We start from the raw sequence: 9,599 nt of genomic DNA, 5'->3' as shown, positions 1-9,599 counted from the left end.
CTAATCGGGGTAGCAGACTAAAAATGTTGTAAGTATCAAATATGTTTCCACTTTTAACTATGGACTTGTAATATTTTGGAAATCGGAAATGAAATTTCTAAAAGCAATGTAATTGGCGTTGTACAATATATTCCCTCGTTTGTCTAACTCTTGACATTTATCTTCATATTATTTATGGGTAAGGTTGGGTAGAAGGTCTAAAGTAGGATTGCTTGACTTGGATATCTCGGTTGAGCACTGCTCGTGCTCCCAAAGTTTGGGGCATGACACTACCCCCACAGAAGAATATCAAACTTGTGTCCTTTCACAACCTCCATATACCACAAAGGTGAAATACAACACGCACCCATCAATTCCTTGATCGAATCATCCTTGAAGTCCTCCTTCGTAAGTCATATCTACTCCACAGGCATCCCTTAGTCCAGAAGCTATAATGACACATGACAAGGCGACCCAATCGCCGATAGTAGACTCCCCCACTTTACTTTAATCCACCATCACATAATCCAATAACCCAAAATGACTGCTTCTCTTTACTGCCATGATCCCACACTATTCCTTAGCTGAATTCCTGGTAAGCGTTGATCATTTTATATTTAATGACCATCAGTCAATCATTGCGGCGCACACCATGTTCCAATCACAATATCATTATTCAATCATTGTGGTGCGCAACCCCTTTCAATCATAATATCATCAATAATTGATAACCAACATTCGCTCACATTGACCTTAGTGCCAAAATCCTCAAAATTTCCACAACATCCAAATCTCGAACTTATGCATATATGTATCTGAAATAATAAAATAAAAGGGCACGGACATGATAAATAGAATGCGGGTAAAAAGCTCATATGGCTAAAAGATGGCCATGGAAAATCATGTAGCTCAACTTATCACAACGGCTCAATAAGCTATTTAGCAGGTTCTAGCTTAATCATATTAATTAGCATGAGGCAATGCCATAGAAACCACCAAAATCATGGAGCAAATAAAATAATTGTAGGACTATGGATTTATAATTAATCTCAACATGGCAAAACAATCTGTCATATCAAATCAACAATTCATAACCCTAGGCATGCTCCTAACCCATGAATATAAATTCTTACTTAGTCATAGAATCAATTAAACAAGGATAACAACTTCACATAATTCAACAAAGCATAATTCAAGTCAACAATACCGGATATTGTCAAGACCTAGATATGCATATACGCTCATCACTTCGCATTTATGTGTCTCCTAAATCATGAATTAAGTAGCAAATAAATCACCTATGAAGAGAATTCTCTCTTACAAGGATATACAAGAGAATTACCTTGACCCGAAAAGCTTTAATCAATAACAAATCACCTTTCCACACAAATCCAACAGCAAACGATTCAAATCTAGTCAAATACAACTCAATAACGTCAAATAAAGCCATAGGAACCAACTGCAAACAATAAAGCTTTGACCTTTAATCAAATTTTCAAAAGTCAACAAAAGCCAACCTAGGCCCGCGCGGTCAAAACCCGAGTCAAGAGGTAGATCCCGGCTATCCATAACCCCCACGAGTCCAAATATGTGATGAAATTCCAAAATTGGATCCAAATTGACCTTAAACTCCCCAAAATACATCCTCTTAAGTTGTAGACAAAAATCCAAAATTTTCCTTTAAAATTCCAAGTTTTAGGTGTAGAAATCCATGAGGAATCAAGATACAAAGCCAAATCAAAGTGAAAACTACTTCCTCCAATATAGTAGTGAAATTGCTCTCGAATTCTATAGGGATAAAAATATGAAATAATGGATAAAAGTCCCGAAATATAACACTTGAACGCCTGCTCCAGGTAAACCCCCGGGATCGCAGTCCAAAGCTTCGCGATCGCGAAGGACAATAATGTTGTTTCCCAGAAAGACTTCATCGAAAGAAGGACCATCATTGTAAATGCGATGACCAACTGACCAGCCTTCCTCGAATTCCAGCTAACCATTGCGAACGCGAAGGCCCAGACATTCTAGTCGGCTACTTCCTCTTCGCGAACGCAATCCTCTCTCGCGAACGTGGAGCATCTGCTCCCAACACTACGCGAATGTGGCTGCCTGCTCGCGAACATGATGCACTAAACTTAGGGACCAAAATTACTTTATACGAATGCGGCCCATTGACTGCAAACCGAAGCACATTAGTACACCAAAACATCGGCAACCTCAAAGTGGCTCAAAATGATCTGAAACTCACCCGAGCTCATCGGGACCCCATCCAAACATGCGAACAAGTTCGTATACACAAACCAAACTTATCCAAAGACTCGAAACACCATAAATAATATCAAAATCAAGAATCGAAGACCAAATCATTCGCTTAACTTTGAAAACTTCAAAATTCACCGAACGCGTCTGAATAACACTTAGATATACCGGATCACCACCAAACTTTGCACACAAGTCTCAATTAATAAAATGAACCTATTTAAAGTCCCGGAACGCAATAGAAGCCCGATAATACTAAAGTCAACTCCCCATCAAACTTAAGAACTCTCCAATCCTTCATATTACCAACGTTCGGCAAATAGAGCCAAGAAATCATAGGAATCTCTGAATCCAAATATGAACACACGCCAAAGTCCAAAAGCACCATACAAACCTATTGAAACTATCATATCCAGATTCTGAGGTAGTTTACTCAAAAGTTAAACCTTGGTCAACTCTTCCAGTTTAAGGCTTCGGAATTGAGAATTATTCTTCTAAATCAACTCCGAACCTCTCAAAAATCAAACTCAACCATAGACGCAAGTCATAATGCATCAAGTGCAGCTGCTCAAAGTCTCAAACTACCGAACAGAATGCTAAATATGACAGGTCTTGTCGTTACAGATACCTACAGACAATTTAATAAGCATATGAAAACATAAACAGAATAGGTGATAAGGCATAATATCATCAGTAAAGTCCAAAAGCAATGGTACAGTACATCTGAATTTAGGCATGCTTCTTAAATAAAGATACAAAGTATAATATCAGTTTCTTAATTCTTTTATTATCATGATATGAGTCGATTAACATTCAGACGTGTATAAGAGCCTCTGCATGAGTCTAAGCTACCAATGCATACTCATGATCCAATATCAATGTATATAAGATCCAATGCATGAGTATAGGCTACCAATACATGCTCATGATCCAACATCAATGTATATAAGAGCCAATGCATGAGTCTAAGTTATCAATGCATGCTCATGATCCAACCTCGATACCTCACAACATAAATCATGTGCCTGACACTGGCCAAGTGTCCAAACTAGCACCAATATGGTGCCTGTATTCCTAGGGCCCAAAGTAATATGGGTAATCACCTAACTCCTAAGGGACGGATCCATATCCAAGAGCCGTTGCGGCGTGCAAGCCGATCTACTAATAATATCATCAGTATTCATATACGTTTACAATGTCCTTGGTTCTAAAATTCTCCACTTTCCTCGATATCCAACTCATGTATATGCATATGAGATGATATGATGAAGATGTACGCGGACATAATAATAAAATGTAGATGAATAATAACATGCAAGATGGTCATTGGTAATCGTGTGATTCAACTTTGCTTAATAGTCCAACATGTTCGTTTATTATTCTAAAGTCCGATCATGATATCAAATATGGGCAACAAGATCCAAACATCTCAAATCATAAAATGGATAAAGTAGAAAGCCCAACACGGTGAAAGAAGTCCATCAAGTTCAAATCATCAAGTCATAATCCTAACATAGTCTCTTGGTATGTTTAAGGATTCATCACGTAATCAAAGAATAAATAAGGCATGGATAACAATACATAAAGTATCAACAAGGCATAATATAAGACCAAATCTAACCGGCTATGGTCATAACCTAACCATACATATACGCACGCCACCTCGCATACAAGAAGCACCTAAAGCAAGAAGCAAATAACACATATATCGCCTATGGGGAATATTTTCCCTTACAAAGGATAGACAAAAGACTTACCTCCACCCGGCAAGCTTTAATCAACAAGAAACCATGTTTCCGTTAAAATCCAATGTCCAAACGACTCGAATCTAGTCAGATACAACTCAATAATGTCAAACAAAGCCATAGGAATCAATTTCAAACAATAAAGCTTCAATCATTAATCATATCTCCAAAGGTCAACACGGGCCCGCATGGTCAAAACTCGAGTCAAGGGGTAGATCTCAACTACCCATAACCTAAGAGTACAAATATGTGATTACATTGCAAAACTAAGTCCAAATCGAACCTCAAATTCCTAAACATCACATTCTTAAGTTGTAGACAAAATCCCCAATTGTTCTTCAAAATTCTATATTTAAAGTGTATAAATCCATGGGAAATCAATATAAAATAATTGTGTGTGTATATATATATATATATATATATATATATATATATATATATATATATATATATATAAATTCAAGTAAAAATTACTTACCCTCAACGTAGTATTGAAATTGTTTTTCAAAATCTCCTCCTCTAGAAGTCTAAGGCTCAAAATATGAAAGAATGAGCAAAATCCCGAAATTACAACTTATAAAGTTTGCCCAAGCATTACTCTTCGCAATCGTGGCACTACCCTCGCGATCGCGAAGTCAAATAGCCTCCAGCCCCAGCTATACTTTGCGAGCACGAAGCCATCCATGTAAACACAATGACAACATTGCCTAGTCTTACGCGAACGTGAGAGCACCTACCCGAACACGAAGGCCAAAACTCTACCTGGCTCCACTTCTCCACGAACGTTCACACGCAAATGCTACACACTATCCGCGAACGCGTTGAACAAATGCTAGCCAGCCAATTCCTTCTCTGCGATCACGAGCCTTGCTCCACGATCTCGATGCACTGCAACACACTAGCACATCAGCTACTCTAGCCGCAACCAAAATGATTTGAAACCACTCTGAATCAAACCTGAGGCCCCCGAGACCCTGTCCAATCATAGTAACCAGTCCCAATACCTTATCCAAACTTATCAAATGGCTCAAAACACTAAAAATAATATTAAAACCAAGAATCGAAGATCGAATCCTTCTCTTAACTTTCAAACTTTCAAACTTTGCTAAACAGGTCCGAATAACACTTAGATATTTCGGATCATAACCAAACTTTGCACACTAGTTCCAATTCACTAAATAAACCTAACCAAAGTCTTGGAACACCAACCAGACCCTGATAGCAAGATAGTCAACTCCCGGTCTAACCTATAAACTCTCTGAACCTTCAAATTGCTGACTTTCAGCAAATACAACCAAAACCTTCTAGAAAGATCCAAATCCAAATCGGAACATATGCCTAAGTCCTAAATAACCATACGAAACTTTTGGAACTATCAAATCTCGATGTCGAGGTCGCTCACTTAAAAATCAAACCTTGGTCAACTCTTCCAACTTAAAGCTTCCAAATTGAGGATCACTCTTCCCTAATCCACTCCGAACCTATCAAAATCAAAAATAATGATACACACAAGTCGTAATACATTATATGAAGCTATCAAAGTCTCAAACCACCAAGTGGAATGCAAAAGCCTAAACAATCGGGTCATTATATTCTCTCCCACTTAAACATACATTCGTCCTCGAACGTGCCAAGAGTCCTCCCAAAAATAATCTTTCCACACAACTTTTACCATATTTATGCCTTCTCTTCTTCCAGACTTTCTTATTTATCCTCTCTACTTTGCTGCTACGGGGTCGTCCATACCAGAATTTTGGTGCTGTCTATTTCTTCCTTTGCACTCTTTCCTTTCATATCAATGGCGAAAACTTCCAAAACTGTACCTCAGAAGGAAAAAGCCTCTTCCTCACGGCCGTCTGATGATAAGGCGCCGGTGGAGCCGTCAGTTCATGACTACGTTCCTGGCCCGTATGCACACCCACGAGTGATCCTATTCCACTTTAATCCATATAAACCCATTAACACAATCCTGGCTGAAGATTCCGCCTTAAATCTTAGCTATAAGCCTCAGAAACTAATTCCAACATCCGGAACTCCCTCTCAGATCTGATTCATGTATACACTGTATTAATCTTGACAAGCTACATCAACCATAAGTTTACTTGTGAGATGTAACCACTCGATGTACCCCATATCTCATTTGTGCATAATCATATCTTCTACCCGCAATAACTGCTCATTATCAAACCTGGTACTGGTAACATACTTCATATAAAATAAAATAATATGTCAAACCTTTAAAACACTATTAATGATGAAGGAAACATATAGAAACTCATAAGCACCCATCAAATCAACAAGTCATGGAATTTCTCTTGCCCAACAAGAACCATTGCCAAATTTCGAAATGACTATTGGCAGTCCTCTTCCAAACATATCTTATACAAATTTGATTGCACTAATCTCATGTCCAATAACCTCATCTTGCCTAGTACAGGTTGCTCGACCAACAAGCCACATCAAAAGCCATCTAGAACCTCATACAACGCAATATGTGTGCCAAACAAGCAACAACTCGAGTATGACAATTAATAGAAAGAGAATCGAAAGGGAGAGCTATCCAACAAGTTTAACTAATATAACGGCAAAAGCATAATTATAACGACCCGATCGGTCATTTTGCTTTCTAGGTCCCCGTTCCCCTAATTAAGACTCTATATATGTGCCTTTACTATTTTATGACTTGCGGGGATGGTTGACTTAGGTTTGGAAGGGTTCGGGTTGAAATCGGAACACTTGGTTCCTTAATAGTGGCCTAAGATGGCCAAGTTTGACTTGAGTCAACGTTTTGAGTAAACGACCTCGGAACTGGAATTTGATGATTCCAATAGGTTCGTATAATAAATTTGGTCTTGAGCGTGTGTTTGGATCGGGTTTCGGGTAATTCGGGAGTATTTCGGCGCTTAATGTTGAAAGTTGGTTGATTGAAGGTTTTTAAGTCCTTTAAATTTGGTTTGGAATAGACTTTGGTGTTAACGAGGTCCGTTTGGGATTCCGAGCCTGGAGTAGGTCCATCGTATCATTTATGACTTGTGTGAAAAATTTGAGGTCAATCTGAGTTGTTTTGGTATGATTCAGTGTTAGTTTTGGAAGTCGGGTGTTCATAGTTTCGATATGCTTGAATTGGATTGAGATTCATATAATCGATGTAGTTTATGTGATTTGTGGCCTCGGGTAGGTTCGTTATGTGTTTTGGAACTTGTTGATATGTTCGGAAGGGGTCTCGGAGGCCCCGGGTGAGAATTGGATCATTTTTGGAGTTGGTTGTTTTGGCTGAAGGTGTTGTTGTTCTGGTGTCTTCGCACCTGCAGAGGGTTGGCCGTAGGTGCGGATGCTTAGGTGCACGTGGCTCATCGCAGAAGCAGAGGTGGCCAGCCCAGGCCTAGGTTTGTAGGTGCGGATGCCTGGGCGCAGATGCATATCCGCAGGAGTGAGGTTTCTTCTGCAGAAGCGGAAGTGTGAGGGGCTTGTGTGGGATCGCAGGTGCGATCCATTTTCCGCAGAAGCGGGCTCGCAGAAGCAAGCATTGGTCCACAGAAGCGAAGGGAGCTGGCCTAGGAGAGGACCGCACCTGCGATGGATTTTTTCGTAGGTGAGACTGTTTGAGCCGCATAAGCGGATATCGCTGGGCAGTGGAGGGTATTTAATTCGGGACTTAGCCCATTTTCCACACACTTTCACTTGGTCTTGGGCGATTTTGAGAGCACTTTTATGGGGGATTCTCATCAATATCACAAATTAAGTAAACTCTACCCATTTTAAGTTAAATACGCGGATTATAGGTAGATTAAACATGGGAATTTAGTAAAACTTGTGAGATTTTGTGAAGAACCTAGGGTTTAGGTGAAATTGGGATTTGATCATGGATTTGGTTGTGAAAATTGGAATAAATTATATATTTTTGTTCGTGAGGTTATGGATAATATTTATTTACAAAAAATTTCGGAATCCGGGCATGTGGACTCGGGGATGAATTTTAAGGAACCTTCCAAATTGGGTTGGGTAATCACACTAATAGTTAAATTATAAACTTTTGAGTGATTATTGATTAGTTTGTACATCCTTTGGCTAGTTTCGGATTGTTCACCACCGACTTGAGGCTTTTAGAGTGATTTGTGGACCAGAAAGTGGACTTGGAGACGAGGTAAGTCTCTTGCCTAACCTTGTAAGAGGAAATTAACCACATAGGTGTTTAAACTGTTATTTGCTACTAATTGTGGGTGCTACGTATGCATGAAGTGACGAGAGTCCGTGCGTAGCTAAAATTCATGTTATGTACGGGTAGACATATGCCTTTATTATGCTATTACTTGCACTATTTGGACTCAACTTTCTATTTTAATTGCTTGTATTAATAAGTAAAACTTGGTTAAAGATTATGTTAAATTGAGCTTCATTACTTAGAGAGTTGGCTGAATGTTTAATTATTGACGGAAATTATATTCTTTCATGGGCTTACCTCGGAGTTGTAAATACGAAATTCGTAGTCCGAAGAGTTTCCATATTCCTGTGGATTGGGTCGAACGCCTCGGCAATATATATATATATATTGGGATGCATCCATGGATTGGGTCGTACGACCTCGGTAGTGTATGTACACGATTATTATGGATCGGGTCGTACGACCTCGCATAACTAGTGTGCGTTGTCACTCGGAGTCCGATTATACTTGATATGTCTTTCATGACTTGAGAATTTATAAATACATATTGAGCCCTTACTTGTTGAGATTAGTATGTGATATTTGGGGATTTTTAATTATTATTTTGATAAATGGTCATTTAATTATTGCCTCTTATTCCAAAATTGATGTTGTATTTCATGCCTATTAAATAATCTTGTATATTATGTATATTGCCCACTAGTAAGTGTCAAAGTCGACCCCTCATCACTACTTCTTCTAGGTTAGACTAGATACTTACTGGGTACATGTTGTTTATGTACTCACGCTACACTTATGCACATATTGTGCATGTTCTGAGGCAGGTACATCTAGAGTTCGTCCAGGCGCGTACCCGCATTATCCGGAGGCTTAATAGTGAGCTTCTTTCCCATGCTCCATTCTGCAGCACCCGGAGCCTTCTCTTGTTATGATTTATCGTTTCTGTCTATTTTATTTCAGACAGTAGTTCTTAGAGAGTTTTGTATATTCTACTAGATGCTCGTGTACATGTGACACCGGGTTTTGGGAATTCTAGTAGACACTCATGGGTTTTGATTATTTAATTCACTATCTTTCTTTCCCGTTAGCTTATGCCTTACATTACTATGCTCAATTACTATTTGTGTCCGCAATAAATAAAAATCAAAGATTTTAAAAATATTAAAATAAGAAATTAAATGGGTGGTTCATTGTTGGCTTGCCTAGCGGCAACGTTGGGCGCCATCACGGCCTATAGTGGAAATTGGGTCATGACAATAATGCTATGAACCCTTCCCACAAAGGGTAAAACAAAACACATGAATTAAACACAAAGAATCGTATCCAACATAACTCCATTGCGGCACACAACCCGATCCAAACATATCAACCCACATGTAGATACTCATAGAGCCATAACACTCATACTCACTAAGCACATGTGTATCAACAAAAAGCACGTAAAGTGCATAAAC

Source organism: Nicotiana tabacum, chromosome 15 (assembly GCF_000715075.1).
Source record: "Nicotiana tabacum cultivar K326 chromosome 15, ASM71507v2, whole genome shotgun sequence".
NCBI lineage: Eukaryota > Viridiplantae > Streptophyta > Magnoliopsida > Solanales > Solanaceae > Nicotiana > Nicotiana tabacum.
Note: the sequence above shows the minus strand (reverse complement) of the source record.